Here is an 18,166-nt window from a genome sequence, read left to right as displayed (position 1 = left end):
GTTAGCAATTATTATCATCTCTGTAATTCCCTGTAACAACTGGCCCCTGGGAGGTGCTTAATGACTGCATATACTGAATCATCCATAATCTCTCATTTGAAAGATATATTTGAGGAGTGACTGGCTGAGATATGGGTGTCATTGGTCTCCAAGGATGAGAGTTTTTCTTCTTTATGAAGCTAACTTGCCTTTAAAGAGATGGAAGGAGTGGCCTTGGCTTCCTTGGCACAGGGCTGTAACAAATGGGGATAATCAGCCTGCAGATTCTCCCTGCCCACCTCCAAAGATTTCCTCCCTGCCGTATCTATTCTGGGATACTTGCAGTGCTTCCAAACCACATGGGGAAAACATTCATCTGGAAGGCATGAGATATTAACTCCTCTTTTCATTCATTGTGGCAGAAACCAAGTTTCCACTATAAATACAGGCCCCAGAAAGAACCAATCAGAAGGCAGATTATATCCCAGGAGTGGCAGCCTCTTCAGTCTGGAGGGCTGCCAACGGGACTGAGCTCCACAGAAAGGGGGGTAGGTGACAGGGAGGGGTGATTTGCTAAGGATAAAACACTCACGAAAGAAAAAAGGAAAAGAAAAAAGCGAATGAGATTACTGGATGAAAAAGTGAAGAAATTGAGAAATAGAAGAAAATATATTGGAAAAAATGAAGAGGTTCTCATAATCTGGAGGATTAGAAGCTAAATCAAATAGACCCACTTATCTCCCCGGTTGTAATTTCAGGATATACCATGTTCCTCCCCCAAGGACATTGAGCAGCTTCAGGGAGTGGCTGTAAATTCCTAAAGAAAAGTGCCTTGTGGAGATTCAAGCCATTATTATCTGCTGCTGTACTTTTTAGCACATGTGCTCTCCACACTGATGACACGTCTTACTGAGTAATATATGACATTCCACATCGTGAGACTATTGATGCAGAATTTCCTCTTTCAGAGCTCAATATTCCAATCAAAGCCTGTTGCAGTCACATCATTGAGGCCATCCACTTAATGACAAGTTGTAAGATGCATATTGCAGAATAGTCATGTTCATTTTATGCTCACAGTGCTTAAAATCTCCTCTAAACAGCCTCTGCTCCCAGCCTATTAAGGTGCTGGTGTTATCTACACTCCATTCAATGGTGTGGAAATAATTGTCTTGAGACTAAAGAAAAAAATTGATGGTCACAAGCCGAGTCAGCACTCGTGTTCTTTTCTTACTCAGTTGAATCAGGTGTTATTTACCTCTTCCAACACCTGGGACTCCTGATAAGTCACTCCCTTGGTAGCTTTTTCCAGGACAGTGCTGTGGGGTCTTTGCAAGAAGCAGGAATCCTTCATGAACAGTATTGTTATCAGCACAATTCACACAGCTACCAGATGTGCAAAAATCAAAACCACCAAGTGCACTCAGACGGAGGGGCCTTCCCAGATCCATCTGGCCACTCTGAAATATGCTCATGACTTGGAGAAGTTACAGGGAAAGAAGGGCTCCACTTAACACTGGGCTCATGTGCCCGTGAGAGGATGCTTGTATTCTGACAAAGTCGGGGTGCTTTCTGGTTCCCCCACATCAGCTATCCCAGCACCTCCATCCCACAGCCCTCCTCCCTTGCAAACCTGGCTCTACTAAAAAGGCCTGCCTGTTAGAGACAGGTGGGTCCTTTTCTCCAGCTCTTCCTCTTCCTCTTATCTCTGGGATGAAACACCAGGGCTCGGGCTGGTGAAGGAGAGCGATTGCCCCTGGCAGCTGATAGTTTCACAGTGGGGGCCCGTGACTTTGCCTTTAAATATCAACCACACACACAGACAACACACTGGCAGCATGAGAGGTTTCCATGGTGACAGAATGCAGGCCACGACCTCTGTAAATGTAATCAGAGCACTGGGATTGGTATGTGAGACAGGTTTAATTTCTCCTCCAGCGGAAGCTCTGTGGTCCGGGCTGTACATGGGATTCATACATTGACAGACAACCTGTTATCTTCACCGGGGCAGCTCTGCATATGGCAACCCCCACTGTCCCAGAGCTGCTTCCTCTGCAGTCTGAGCAGGCTGCAGGACATAAAAGGTCACTGGGGACTGGAATGGCAGTCACATCAATACCTGGCCTCCCTTCCCAGTATCCTCAGGAGGTGCGACTCTCCCTTTGACATATTGCAGCTGTGGCATGGTCCAACAAGAGCCAGACTAAGGACTCGGAAGATGGGCTGAGGTTTTCATCTCTGCTCTGCCACCAACGATGTGACCTTGGGCAAGTCATTTAACCTCCAACTTTCAACATCTTGCCCCAGGGAGAAAACGCCCGGGGAAGAGAAGGCCGAGAGCTTCCAAAATCCCCAGGAGAAGATGGTACCCAATTATGCTTAATAGGGGAGAACTCTACAATCCCCAGTGGAATCCTGCCCCAGGAAGTGAGTTTTCATCTCACCAGTGCTAGTTACCAGGGTTTCTAACCCGAATTCTATGGTTAGAAACAGAGAGCACAGGGATTGCCATTGGAGAGCCTCAGCGGGACTTCCTTATCTCCATCCTGAATTGGAAACAAAACTAGGATCCTGTTCCTTCTGAGCTGGCCCAGAGTAGGAGACCAGAGTTTTGTGCTAAACTGATGGAAAATAGAGGCTCGGAGAGGAATATAGCAGTATCAAAGGCTGAACTCCACTCAGCCTCGGCAGTGAGCTTCTCTGGCCATTTTGATGCTAGCATCCTCTGAGTCTACTTGCAAAATCACATGAGACACTGGTAGACTTCAGTTACTAGTCACCTTGCTTCCTTGATTTCTTTCACTGTTTCAGTATAGTGCTCTGAAAAAAAAAAAAAAGTTTGGGCTAAGAAGAGATTCATAAGGCTGTATGACACATTTTTCTTTCCAAAGAGAATTGGTCCATAAGATTTTCCTTTCAAATCTCAACAAAGAATCTCAGAATTTCAGAGCTGGAAAGGACTTTAGAAACCCTGTAACTAACAGGGAAAAACAGAGCCCCAGACTGGAGAAGTGATGTACCTGAGTTACAGCAAATTAACGGCAGAACCAGAAGGGTGTCAGGGCCCCACTCAGCTCAGCTGAGTACTAATTTACCTCCTTGATGCTTTTGAACCTCAAAGTGAAGCAGAGAGGAAGTGGGGGGAGGATTCAAAAGTGGTAGTTGAACATTAGAATCAGGAAATGGTGATTTGGCTGAATCTGCAGATAATAGCATTACCACTTCCTGCGTTAGCTGATGCCAAATGAGGGAAGATTCTGGAGAAGAAAATACATAAGTGACAGAACTGTGGGCTTCCACACAATCGCCTCCACCCAATCTACACTGTTTTTCTCAGGCCACAGAGGGGAGCATGAGTCTGGTTGTTCAGGGACGTTATTGGTTGGTGTCCAACACAGAATCATGAAATCAAAGAATAATGGAGTTTATAGGAACTCCAAGAGAATATCTGGTTTGGCATCATGTCTTCTAGGTAACTAAATCATCTGGGACAGGCAATTTGATTATCTTTTCTTTTTATTAAAGGATCCCTTTCCTCAACTGTACATGAGGAAATAAGGTTCCTTCCAACTCTGACATCCAGAATTATGATTCTAAAAGACTTCCCAGCCTTCTGCAGTATCCTTCTGTAGTGTTTGCTTACTCAAGTGGTGATGAACATGTAAAGTAACCCATTTTCCTTGCCCCAAGGTTAGCATCATCAGTGTGGCAAACACAAGGGTATGTTCAATTCCCAGGGGTTACCATGGGCTTCAGGCCAGAATTGGCACTTGCAGCAAAGCTCCTTTAGTGTTTGAAGGAGGAGGAGGAAACCTGTTATGCTTTACTCTTGCTGGACCAAGGTGTTAGTACTTCAGCTCGTAGGATCACTTGAGGCAGGGCCATCATGTTGTTTGGAGTCCAGGTTACAGATTTAGTCCTCAGTGGATTCATCAGCTTCACAAGAAAAGGAAATAGGAAACAAAACACAGCAAAATATTTCTGTTCCTTGGGACTGCCGTTGACCTTAACTACAAAAAGACCTTGAGTCTTTAGTTACCAAGGAAATTGGAATGCCACTGTAGGTTCCTTCCTTCCTCCTCTCCTTCCTTCCTCATTTCCCTCCTGCCTTCCTTCCTTTCTTCAACATTTATTGAGCCCCTACTATGTTCAAAGCACTAGGACACAAACATGTAGAGACAATATGGCTGCCCTCAAAAAACATACAACCTGATAGTTGTTGAATATTTCCATTCTCATGATTGGACCCAATCATGACCTGTAAATGCCATGTAAATAATATCATCTTCGTGTCAAAAAACAATGTGATATTTTTTAGAGACCAAAATACTTGCCTGTTTAATGCTCTAGTATTAACTGAATGCCCAAAGATGTTCAGTGCCAAAACAGAGACTCCCAAAATAAATACTCAATTAATGTTTCATGTGGAACAAGTTGCAGTCCAAGTTCCATCCTAGACAGAGCCAGGATGGACAACTGACCTCATGGTGTGATTTGAGGAAGGCTGAAAGTCCATCTGCCCCCAAATATCTGATGTGCCCCCACTCTGATGTGCCACAATACTTATAATTTTTACCATGAGTGAGGGCCCTTAATTTTGAGTAAGGTATTGTCTCCAGAATGTTTGAGTAAAAAGAAGCATACTCCGTTAATTTCATTTCAGCAGACATGAACTGAATACCTGGTATGTGCTTGGAACAGTGTCAGGTAATAAGAATTCATAAATAAATAAAATATGAATTACCTGGCAGGGCTAACCTGTTGCTACATTCTCACTCTTTATCCCATTAGTACATATCAGTTTATCAGATTAGTAGCTGTCCTAAAAGGCTGATATAGGATACAGGCTGGTAAATTTTGATAGCACATGAAAACAGGAAATGTCTGGGACCTTAAGCATTACCCAAGAGAATTCAGGCCTGGGTGAATATTAAAAAATAATTAAGTATTAATGTTAAAATCAACTTGAGGGATTGGATACCACGGAAGGATGGAAAACAAAAGGGATCTGAAGGCAAGTAATACTTATTTCAGAATTTTTTCCCTAGGAGCTTTGATCATTGACCTCTGGAATCTTCCATCTTTGGTCAATCTTACTAAATCTTTGGCTCAAATCTGGGCTTCCTCAGTGGCCTCCCTTTGTGCTAATGAGTTTTAGTGTGGGCTCCCGGCTACTACCAGGTGAGATCACTTTTGCAGTATGTCTCTAAGACTGCTGGATCAATAGCCCCCATCTCTCAAATGCAATTATCTCAGTCCTTCTTTCTCCTTTCTTATGTCTTTCTGGTGTTTCCAGGGTTATGTCACAGATTTGCATCACTTCTGCCTCTGCCAACCCATTGGCCCTTGTTTGTTCTCTTGGCTCATTTTGTAAAGTGCCGTCTCTTGCTATGCCGCCTGTGAGGTGTGACCGTGCTTACCCTTCACCTGACAGGGACTCCAGTACCTGCAGAGGCCGGGTCGGGAGGGCTTAGAATAACCATGTGCTGCTTTCCACTCAAGCTGTGTCACTGAGTGTGGCCCATCTGCCAGCTCCATCCTTACTTTTGTGATTTTCTTTCAACAGCCTTCTTGTCCTTTCTAACAACCCAGCTTCCTCAAGGGCCCTATGTAGTAAGACTCTTGATTGTGTGAGACAGAAGCCCAAATCAAATAGCCTTGGGCAAAAAGGAAAATTAATTTATCACCAAGATTCCAAGGAAGAGTTGAATAACTAAACATGGAAGGGCGGGCCTTAAATGCCACTGGTCCAAGAGCCCCTGGATTCCATTATTTCTTAGGCCACAGAGCAGGCTCTCACTGGCCAAGCCTGGGTCAGTCGTGGCCATGGGGGCAGCGTTACGTAAGAACATAGCAGCTCCTACAGAAACCAAATGGGTGGAAATGGGAGAGAAGTAGCTCTAGACAACATGTATTGCTGTTTCTAAAAGTGAGTAGGGTTGTTGAACAGAAAAGGCAACCTATCCACCACAGCACTTTATTCTCCAGAATTGCCTGTATATGCCTAAATCATTAAAGAAAAGGTTCAAAGACACAGGACTTCTGGGCCCTTGAAAATCAGGGTATGGTCGGGCAGGAGTTTTGATCCTTACTTCATTCACCACTGGAGCCTTAGTTCCAGCCTGACTGGGACTCTGCTTTACTAGGTGTTACATTTTTTGGTTGCGAAATGTGCAAAGTGAACCCAGATTTCACAGAGGTAACAACTCTCTCCTTGCTAGCCAACCCTCCCTCTCTTCTCGTCTACCCTTGGTCAGTAAATTGTACTGTGGATAATCCAATTGTCTAATCTAGAAACCTGGGGGTCATTCATTCCTCTTTCCCTCTGCCAATTCCACCCGCTAAATATCTTTCAAACTATCCACTTCTCTCCAGCCCTGCTGCCACCAACCTAGTCCAAGCCACCATCACCTTTCACCTTGCAGCCCTCTAGTCTTATATCCCGTCAACCTGTTTTCCACCTTATAGCCAGTGATCTCTCTTTTTAAAAAAAAAAAAAAAGTCTGCTCATGTCCCTTCACTAACTAAAACTTTAAAGCCTCCTAATATTGTACTTCCTAACACCTCCATGTGGCTAATACGCTCCCACCCCTACCACGCTTGACCTCTTGCTTATCTCCCCTGTCCTGCTTTCCGTGGTGCCTGTATTCTCTGTCATTTTCAGTAGCAGACTTCTTTTAGTTTCTTAATGAGACACACTCACTCCCACTTTCATTTTTTTCACATGTGCTGTTCCCTCTCTTTGCAACACTCTTCCCCCTACCTTTATTCAGCTGAGCCCTACTCATGCTTAAAGTCTCAGCTTAAACATTTCCCCTGGTAACCATCCTTAGCTCTCCAGGCTGGCTTGCTTCCCTCTCATACATTCCTGTAGCATTAAAACCTGCCATTCAAAACTCAAATCCCATCTGTAACTACCTGTCTACCACCTGTCTTCCCCTCCCAACTGTAAGCCCCTTTCCTATCTTGTTCACCACTGTATTCCCAGCACCTACTGGGTCTGGTGCATAGTAGGTCTTCAGTAAATGTTTATTGAGGAAGTGCTGCAAGGTAATTCTGTTGAGTCTTTTTTATTTTGAATTAATTTTAAACAAGAAAGAGTATCTAGAATTCTTGTATACCATTTGCCAAAATTTATCAATTGTTATGTCACATTTGCTTTATTATTTTCTATGTATGTGAATTTACATATTTTTCTGAACCATTTGAGAGTAAGTTGCAGACATCATGCTCCTTTTCCCATGAATACTTCAGTAGTATTTCCTAAGAATGAGGGTATTTCCTTAAATAACACCCAGTACAATTATCAAAATGAGGAAAGTTAAGAAAGATACATGAGCTCTAATTCAATTTTTTTTTAAGGGCATTAGAAAGTACTGGAGCTGGGTGGCGGTCCAGGATTAAGGGCAAGCATCACAGGGTCGCCTCCCTTTCTCCATCCTCTCTCTCTCTCTGCCCCTGTTCAGAGTTTTCTTTGAAAGCTGAAGCCATGGTCAGGAAGGCAGTGCCCTACTGAGTGTGTCTGTTGTTCCTGCTGTGTCCGCCCTGGCAGCAGCAAATTCTCTGCACCTATGTCCATACCTCTCCTCCGCCCTTAGTCCTCTGGGGGGAGGCTGGAAGCCCCCTGAGCAGGATGGCTTTGTTCTGCAAGGTCCTGGAGAGAGGAGGAGTCCCAGTCCACGGGAAGTGGGAGTTGGAAGGAAAGGTGAGTCCCGAAAGTGGGAAGATGCCTCCTGGGACCCACAATCATGCATCGGGCCTTGCAGGGTCTCAGAGCAGGGAAGAAGACAAGCGACGGGGGGTAGAGTAACATTTGCACACCTTGGGTCCTGGGACCATCCTGCTCAGCTGAGTGGAATACCAAACGAGGGTGTCTTGGAGCTGCACTTCACCTCAGCCAGGCAATCGACAGGAGAAGCAGCGAGCGAGACCGACAGACTGTCACTGGCAAAATGAACTGTCACCTCCCATTTTTCAGAGGCACGGTGGGATGAATTGCAGCCTTGAACCATGCGGCCCGCTGCTGATTGAGTTCCGCTGTCTTAGAACCCCTTCGAACAAGGTGAGTTCATTTCAGACTGACGTCCCACCGCTTATCAATTTAGGAGCCAGTAAAATTAACCGCTTCGGAGCTGATTTGCTCCCTCCCACTGCTTGGATTCTGCATCCGGAAAAGGTCACCAAGTAAATCTCTGGGTCCTACTAGCATAATATGCAGCTTGGAGACAGGGTCTCAGAAGAGGAGACTGAGCCAAAACATAGCCCAGGCTGGAAAGATAGCCGAGGACCCCTCACAGCCACTGGTCCATGGCGTGGTGTGACAAGCCAGGCCTTTGCTAGCTCTGCTCCCACTGAATCAACTTCTGCTCTCAAGAGATCTAGGGTTGGGTAGAGTTGGGTGGCTGAAAATGGAGATGCTACAGCAGACCCCTTAGTCTTTCCCGGAGACCTCTGTGGATGGCTTAGTTTCACATCTGCTATGGACTGAGTGTGTGTGCCCTGTTCATATGTTGACCTCCAATCCCCAATATAATGGTATTTGGAAGTGGGCTGTTGGGAGGTAATTTGGCTTATATTAGGTTGTGACGGTGGAGCTCCCATTTTGGGATTAATATCCTTATATAAAGGAAGAGATAGTGAGACCTTTTTTTTTTTTTTTTTTTTTTTTTTTTTTTGCCAAGTGAGGAGGAGACAGCTAGGAGACAGCAGCCAGCTATAAACCAGGAAGAGGGCTCTCACCAGGAACCTGACCACGCTGGCACCCTGATCTTGGACTTCCAACTTCCAGAAGTGCGAGAAACAAATGTTTGTTGTACATATCCCACCCAGTCTGTGGCATTCTGTTACTGCAGCCCAAGCTAAGTCAGACATCCTCAGGGCCTTACACATGGTGGGTGCCGGATAAACATCTATTAAACCAAATAGGACTTCATTGCTTTAGCACCAATAAGTAGTTTGCTTGCACAGGAAAAAGGGATGTTTGTACAGGGACATCTCTATCCTCCTCATAGCTATTCCTTGGGCCTAGCCCATGCTAGAAACCCACTGACAAACTGAAATGCAGCAGAGCAGAGCCCTCTGTCTCCAGAGGAAAAAGTGCCTCATGCCTCTCCCCCCACCCCATACACATCTACCCTTTTCCTGCTCACAAAGGCCTGTCCACTGAGGCCTTCTCCTCTCCTCTGTGTCTAGGACACAAATGGTTTCCTCGACCCTCTTTTGAACCTCTTCTCACCACAGGAGACTGTGGCAGTGTTTGTTTCTGGAGATACAACTGAATTGCTCTCAGGATGATTTTAAGGTGATTTTTATGAAGGCCAGATGATGTCTATGCCCCAGCTAATATTCACCAGCAGGCCAAGTTAGTGGTTCCTGCTGCCCAAAGAAAGTGTGTTCACATTCCTTTTCTCATCCTAGTGGTTTACTTCTGTATTTTCATTGGGGACTTTTGGCCCTTACCTGGAGTGAGAAGACCTAGTTTTCAAATCTAACTCTACCTCCCCCATCTAAAGGACTTGAGCAAATTACTTAACTTGCCGAAACTTCATCTTCCCCATCTGTAAACCCACACAGTAGTTAAAAAGCTCAACGTCATGGATGTGAAAGCCTTAGTAAACTACAACTATGTATAAATGCTGGGGTGTATTCATTCTGATCTCAGCAGCAAAAGAAAAATAGGAGAATAAATGCCATACAGTAATCTCCAAATTTGATCCAGCAATTCTACTGCTAGGAATCTGTCCCACAGACACGCTCTGCTCGGCAAAAGGATGTTTGTGTGAGGAATTTTACTGTAGCTTGTTGATAAATCAGAGATAACCTAAATGTTGTCAATAGAGGATTCAGTAAATAAATTAAGATGCATGTATACTATGCAGCACTGTGCAGTAGTAAATACAATAAGATAAAGTAAATAAAAAAAACCTCTTACAGTTGTTATAGTCATGCATCAGTGTCAACTTATATAATTTAACAGGTGTGGTTATCACATCATTAGATACTTGAGTCATGTGTGGTAGAAATATACATTCAGCTAAACCTTAAGAAATAACCTAAGCTTTAAACAAAATGGGATCATCCCACATATAATGGTTGTGTGTCCATTTGCTATACCCTGGACATCTCCTTATGTCAGTCCATTTTCACTTTTATAATTTAAAAAAATTACATAATAAAACATAGGCCATGGATTATTAAGGTAGTTCTCTGGGTTAAGCATTGAGAAAAGAAAGGAGATTTGTAGGTAGCTTAAGGGTGTTTTCAGGACTACAAATCTACAATGTTCTAGTTGTGTAAGAGCAGCCGCTTGTTATAAGTTGAAACAGCCCAGCCCAGGAATCAAGTATCCATCACTCTTGTCCCAGCTCTGCTATCAACTTGCAACATGACATCAACCGAATCACTTGTCTGGGCCCCAGTTTCCACATCCAGAAAATGAGAGCGTTAAAGTGCATGTTCTCTAAGGTCCCTTCAAGCTGAAAATTCAGTGGTTCTATGAAGTCACTTTTCAAAGATTCAATAAAGGGTTTTTATATATAATAATAGTCTCTGGTCATTTCTGGCACTAACAGGAAGACTTTAACCAGACCTTAACTACTCAACATATATGCAGAGCAGTACACTAAGAATTTTTTTTTATTTAAACAAAAAGGTTCTTGCCTTCCAGGAACCAATAATTTAGAAAAGAAAATAAGACAGTTGAATTAATAGAAAAACAGGAAGATCAAGTTTTACAAAAGGAATGTACAAAGTAAGATGGTTGTGGCAGATAAGTATAACTCAAATTTATGTTGCTAGAAACCCAGGGCTCCTCAGAGGGGTCTCGGACAGGGCAAGAGGGTAAGGGAGTGAGTGCTTCCTCCTCCCCATCCCTGGTTTAATTGAACTAGTTCTGCATCGTGCATCTAGGAAATCTAAGAAAGACTTCTAAAGAAATAGGGCTGCTACAAAAAAATTGTGAAAAACACTGGCCTAGATGATTTCTAAGGCCAGTTCCATCTTTAAGTTTTCACAATTTTGTAATTCTGAGATGTCTGTAAAATAAAGTTTTATATTCTGCATTCAATTTTGCATGTACATAGAAATCAACTTTGTAAAGGTTAATTCTCCTGTAAAACGAATAATTATTTTGTGATATGGATAATGAACCCTAGGTGTATCTGTTAAACACACTTAGATTTTCCTGTCCTGAATTTTCTGAACATGAGGCATGGTTGTATTTACAAAAGAACTGGATGGGAAAGGAATTGGGTGAGGCAGGCAAAGGGTTATAAAAAGATTCACAAGATCCCTGCACCACCATGGAGAATCTGTTGTTTCATCAGTGAGACCAAAGATACTGAACTGGAGCTAGAATTTCTGGGCTCTGCCATTGAATTAGGTCATTTCTGTTTCGTAGAACGCATCTCAGAAAATACCTGGTAACAGACACTATTGCTAAGTGCTTTCCATGCATTATTTCATTTAATCTTCCCAACTCCATGAGATGGGTATTATTTTCTCCCCATTTTACAAATAAGAAAACTGGAACCAGGGGTGGTAAGTGCTCTGTTCAATGTCACAGAGCCAGGGCTCAAACCCAGGAAGTGGGGCAGCAAATCCCATGCTCTCAGCCCCCACGAGTTCTGCTCTATGTTGCTCCTGGTGACCATCAGACACTAGGCAAGCACCTTGCCCTCCAACCACTGAAGGAATCAAGTGGAACTCTGCCTTCGATGCCTCTATCAATTTATTTTGCTTCATTATCCAATCATAAAGAAAACTTTTCACTTCCCTGATCCAGGCTGGCCCTAGAGAAGAAGTTACGAGGGAGCTGTGATTGTTCACCTTCCCTCCTGCTCTAGTGGCACCTCCTTCTTCTCACCAGGAAGGAAAGCAAGCCCGCCTCCATGAAATTTGCTCCAATGCCTCCAGGAAGAATGGACTGCTCCTTCTTTTGTGCACACACCAGGGACATATACTGCATATAATACTTTCTTGCTCATGTTACATTTGGTCCTCCCCCTCCTCAACAAGGCTCTACCTGCCTTAGAAACCAAGACTAAATTTATTCACCTCTGTATCCACCACACCTAACACTGTGCCCAGCATATAATGAAGTCTTCACACATATTTATTTGTTTGAATGAATGAATGAATGAAGCACACTCGTGCTGCCTGCCAAGTTTCCTAGTGTGTCCCCTGTGGCACCTCCCCTAGCCTTCTCCTCCCTAAGGACCCCTTCTTCCATTCGGACTTTGCCAGTCCTCCCTTTCTCTTCCAGATCTGCTCTCCGCCCTCCAAACTGATAACTAGTTAGCTAACCTCATGCGTAATAAGTGTGAATGAGGTCAGCTTGGGTTCATATATTAATGTATTACTTTTGATAATGTAGCTTCACTTTAGCTAGAAACAATTCCTTGATCTAACAGAGCCATTTCTAATGGTGAATGCCAGCATTCAGGGTCGGGGTGGGAGGTTAGGAAATAGTTGGCAGGAGGGTTTTAAGAACTCCTATTTAAGGCCTCTTAAAACCTTGTCACCTGCCCACTTGTGAGGAAGAGTCATAGAACTTAAATGACAAAGCACGTGGATACTAACACAGAGTATATGTGGTCTCTCCCCTGAGCAAATGAGTTGACCAAAGACATGAACTTTGATCTGCCTCAGGATCCCACTACCTTCAAGCTGGGTTACGGTCACCTGTATGGCAGACTTTTCCCAGGAGAAAGAAGTCAGCACTGTGTTTGGTTGGCAATTGGCTAGGCTGTCAAGGGGACAAGAGTCATCTAATAAATCCCTTTTGCTGTACAGAGGAGGAAGCCCAGACCCACCAGAGAGGTAGGTGAGATGTTCAAGGTCACAAAGTCAGATTTGGAACTAAATACTTTATTTCCTTGAGCTAATATATGGTAAACTTGCTTTTTAATTTATTTAAAGCACTGTACATGTTAGTCATGTTAAGCCTATTATCTGTCACAGTGCTTAGTAGTCTTAAGAATCTAACCCAAAGGGACTGTGGCTTAAGGCTCCTGGACAGCAGCAGACAGCATCTTCCAAATCTCAAGATAGTGCATTTAATTAGTGGAACCTAATTCACATCTAGAATTCTAACTGGAAAATGTAATAGTTAGCCTTCCAGCCTCTGCAATACAAAAACAAAAACAAAACCAACCAACCAAACAAACAAACAAAAATCACACCAGAAACAGTGGGAATAGAACAAGTGCTATTGATCTCTATAATTTTTAGAACCTTCTCAGTTAGACTTCTGTCAAGTTGAAAGAATTGGTATCTTGTCTTGATATATATTTACTAGATTATTGCTAAAGAACTTTTAAAAGTGCATCTATGGGCTTTTGTATTCCTTCTTTTGTAAATTACTAGTTCTACTCCTTATCCATTTATCTTTGGGGTACTTATCCTTTTTTCCTTATAAACTTGTAAGAACTCTTTATATATTAAGGGTATTAATTCCTTAACCAAAGACTGTTTTCAAAATGTCAAATTTTGCCAGAAACCAGCCCTAATCTGATCAACCCAGCTAAGGGTTCCTTTGTTTGGCATCCCCTCAATACTTACACATTTGGTTTGTTCCATGGATGTTCAGCTTTATTCAGTGTATGCACATACCTCTTTTTCACCCCCTACCCTCCCAGTAGCAGAATTGGGTTTGTCTGTCAAGGAGATAGGACCACTAGAGAGCTCTCAGATGTCAAGGACAGACAAACACCAGTGACTGGCGATCTGGAGATGAAGGCACAGAGGCTAAAAAGTGGGTGGTCTCCCTAGTTCAAGAGTACGATAAAGGTCTAAGTGCCATGAAGGCAGTTAGCAAGATGGGGCCTGAGGAATAGGATCGCAGCAACAGGATTGTGCTGTTCAGGAAGACATTTTTAGTCACATCATAAGTTAACAAAACACATCTAAATGGCCTTGATCTTCTTTCATACTTCCTGCCTAGATAGGAGGATGTGGTCTCACGTGCTAGCACCGCGGATATGAATAAAAGGCTTTAGCTGCTTAGGGAAGTAGTATGTATATAAAGTAGCAGATGCATTTAAGTCCCTGACTGTTGTTATTGATATTTGTGTCTTATGTTACCAAATATATTTACTGCAGTTGGGCAGATTCTTTAAATAGCTTACCCAATACTCACCCTTCTTTATTTCTAGCAGAGCTGTCTCTCATGATAGAGGCTGAAAATACAGATTCTTGCTTTCCCAGGTTCACTTGCTGCTAAAGACAGCCCCATGAGTAAGTTCTGGCCAATGAGAAGTAAGAGGAAGACCACACTGGGAGATGTCTGGGGACATTTTTCTTCTTGTTAAAAGGATGAGTATGCATGAGGCTCCTGCACTTCCTTCATGCCTGTTAATATAGTTGGATGAGGACATGACTTCTTCAGCTATGGCAACCACACAGCAACAAGCCTAAAGACCAAGAGCCAACACTAAGAGTAAAGAAGCAAAAGGATAAAAGAAGCCTGATCAGTTGTGGCATTTTTCAGCTGATGAACCAAAGTGGCATTTCTACTGCTTCTGACTTCGTGAGACAGTGAAAACTGCTATTGAGGCTTTTTGTTAAGTATTTGTGTTACCTGACTCTGAAAGCATTTTGATATATTCAAAATGCAAAACAATACAGAAACTGGAATTGTAAATATATAAAATATGTTAATATGTGGATAAGGACCAGGTGGTATAATGACTGATATCAGGATGTTCTACAGAGAGGTGGGGAAGAAGGTGAGCAGGGCACGCTCCTGGACATTCTGATTTAATTGGCCTGGGTAGGACCCAAACACTGGTATTTAAAAAAAAAAAAAAAAAGCCTTCTAGATGACTTTAATATGTACAGGTTTGAGAACTTCTGATCTAGTCCAACTCTTTATTTTACATTTGGGGAAACTTAGAAACAAGCAGTGTGACTGCTAGAAAACATATGCAAAGGCAAGCCAACAGAGGACTGTGCAAAAGTCTTCAAGGTCACTTCTTCCCCTTACCTCTACCTTTAGCGTTCCTCCAGCTGAATATCTGGTGACTTCTAATTCTTGACTGCACTGAGCCCCCAAATATTACACCATCCTGGACAAAACCCTGTGCCCTTTCCTAGGCCCCTATCCTGGTCAAAACTCTCATTCCCTCACGGATCTACTGGGCAACTAGGAAACTAATCTTAAATGAATTCTAGCCAAGGTGTTAATGACTGATAATAGCTTACTGCATTATTCCTCCCAGATAACATTTCCATTTTAATAGAAGCTTTTAAATGCCTAATCCAAAGGAAACAGACTGAAAAGTGCAGAAACTGCAAATACCTGGCACCTTTGCCCTCTTTCTGTCCCTGGAAGACATCTCCAAATTGTAACCGAGACTTTCTGGGAGGTCCACAGGGCTCTGGACAGCCTCTACCAACCAGCGATGGGAGTTATGGTGTAAGATGCAATCCATCTGCCAACCCTATTGTTGAGCAAATATTTGTCCAGGAGTAAGGAGACTTGAACTACTTTGGAGCTTTGACATTACCTGGATATGTGGCCTTAAACAAACTATTAAACCTTTCTGGGTCTCAGTTTCCTTATCCATAAAATGGTATTACAATCAGACTTCTTCAATGAGTAGTTCATGATCTGCCAGAGACTCTCAAGGCCTGATCTGATAGCTCTTCAAGCTGGTTGCTGCTACCACGTAACTCTTCCCATTGCTTCCCACTAAGGAGGGAAATTCACTTGAAACAGGGACACCACCTTTCTAGCTCTACTGAGGACTTTTTCTCCCTAAGATGCCCTGAAAGAAATAATGTAAACTGGCATTTGGGGCGACTGCCAAGAAACTCAATCTTGTGACACTTGGAGTCCAGTCGTCAGGTTCAGAAAGCCCAAGAGTGGCCCAGTGGAGAGTATTGTGTCAGCCCGAGGGGCAGAGCCTCTGCATGTGCGAGGTGTGTCAGGAATGGGTTTGACGGGTCCAGAAGACACATCAAGCGGGGAAAAATCAGGTGTGCAGATAACGTTTTGTAAATGCCTTTCTAATTCTCAGTGCTCCAGGAAGGAATCTCAGAGATTAAATTAAGCTGTTAACCCTCTAGGCGCTCCTGTCGTTTATTGTTAAGGAATTAATAGGAATGTGGGAATGCAGATGGCCTGGCTGTCAGCTCGGAGAGGCGATTTTTTCTGATCTCCACGGACGTTTCCAGCATCTTTCATTAAGCGCTCATGTACCAATTTGTCATTTTAACAGAGCAGGAAAGAAACTCCCACTGAACTCCCTGGCTCAGGTGCTGGGAGTTAAATCCTCCCACGACAAGACCTACAGGGTTGCATCCGCAGGGGAGGCTCCCGCTCCCAGCGATGGTGAGTGGCCTCTGATGGAGATGGGCTGGAGCGGAGCCATTCCAGGGAGGAAGTCGGGATCCCCAGACCTGGCTGTCCTGGGAACAGGTTTCAACAGGAGACCCGCTCTAGCAATCCTAAACAGAGCAGAGATGAAACGAAACAACTTCTTTCAACTTCCTCAGGCCCTCCAGGGCGAGGGTAGCGTGCTCAACGAGGGGAGGCGCCACCTACAGGAGAGAGGAAGCCACGCAACCTGGTCTCGAGATTTCAATCAGTCTTAACGGCAGGCATTGATTGGGCATCGCCACACCTCCTCATAGTCGTAGCCGTGACATTTATCGAATGCTTTTCTCGAGCCAGACACTGTCCTAAGCGCTTGACATGTGTTAACTCTTTTAAACTTCACGACAACCTATGAGGTAGGTGTTATTGTCGTCCCCGTTCTGTAGAATAGAAAACTGCATCTCCAAGAGAGTAACTTGCCCAAAGTCACACGGTTAATCAGTGGGAGGCAGGGATCCCAACCCTGAGGGTCTGGCTCAGAGCCTGGATGCTAGACAAGCATTACCCTAAGAAGAGTGTGGCGAAGTAGAGTCAGGCCTGACTCCCCCCATGATTCACAGTGTAATTTAACTCAAGGGGCTTTCAGTTCTATATCTTGGGATTCCCATATTTTTGAGACTCCCTTACACGCCTGGAGAGAAAATTGTAGCTGAGGCAATTGTAACCTTGTATAATAAGAAAGGAGGGGTAGGGATGGTAGAGATTGTGTAGCTCCCATGTTCTTTAGTTTATAGACGAGAATCAGACAGATATAACTACATTCTCCGTCACAGGGCAAGAGCTAGAACCCAGGTCTCCTGACTCCCCATCCTGTGCTTTCGCCCCATACAACACTCCCTCTTTAATCACTCATAGCCAGGACTGGCTCTATATGTGGAAGAAAGTTAATCATATACATTTTGGCTTCAGAGGCTCCAGGTCCACCCTCTGACCAAAATATACTTTTTGTTTTTTCAGTCTGGTGGCTCTTACCTGGAATCCCACCGTTAGTGACTCATTTCTTTCACTAAGATGTTGATCCTATCCTCTCAGGACCAGTAAGGCTTTTACTGTTGGCTGTCATTTCATGTGTATGTGATTGAGTTCTAAAGCAGTGCTACCTGAAGTGTGGTCCACAGACAGCAGCATCAGTGTCATCTGCATATTGTTAGGACTGCAGGTCATGGGTTCCATCCGAGACCTACTGAGTCAGACCTACCTTGGTTCTCAGACTTCAGTGTGTGTGCATAAGTTGTCACCTGAAGAGCTTATTAAAACAGTTTTCTGGGAAAACCTCTTCCCACCCCATTGCCAGCGATTCTGAGTCAGCAAGTCAGGGGGAGGGGCCCAGTAGTTTACATTTCTGGCAAGTTCTCAGGTGATGCAGGTGTCGATGATCTGCGGACTATACTTTGAGTAGCACCTAAAAAGTTCCTGATAGCAGATACTGAGAGGGGAGGACAAGGAGAATAAGCATTCTGGGCCAAAGAGAGAGAGAAAGGTTATTATCAAAGGTAGAAAGGGTACAGAATAGGGAACCTTGAAGTAAAAAACTGCTGAGGGTGTGGGTTTGCAAATGTGCCTGTCTTTCCATTTGAGTAAGTTCAAATATTAAAACCATTAAGTGATTTAATACAATGTATATATGTTTGGAAACTGAATTTATCTAGCCATGGTAAAAATCTATTCTTGCCTCACCTTTTGCTGAGCCCTGCCTCTCTTGGTTACAAATGGGAATCTTCCCAGTCCCCTCTGACCATCAGTTAGCTCTCCAATTTCATTCCAGAGTCAACTGCACTGCGGCGGCAGACAAAGCTAGCCTGATGGCAG

This window comes from Camelus ferus, chromosome 16 (assembly GCF_009834535.1).
Source record: "Camelus ferus isolate YT-003-E chromosome 16, BCGSAC_Cfer_1.0, whole genome shotgun sequence".
Taxonomy (NCBI): Eukaryota; Metazoa; Chordata; class Mammalia; order Artiodactyla; family Camelidae; genus Camelus; species Camelus ferus.
This window is presented reverse-complemented; position numbering follows the sequence as displayed.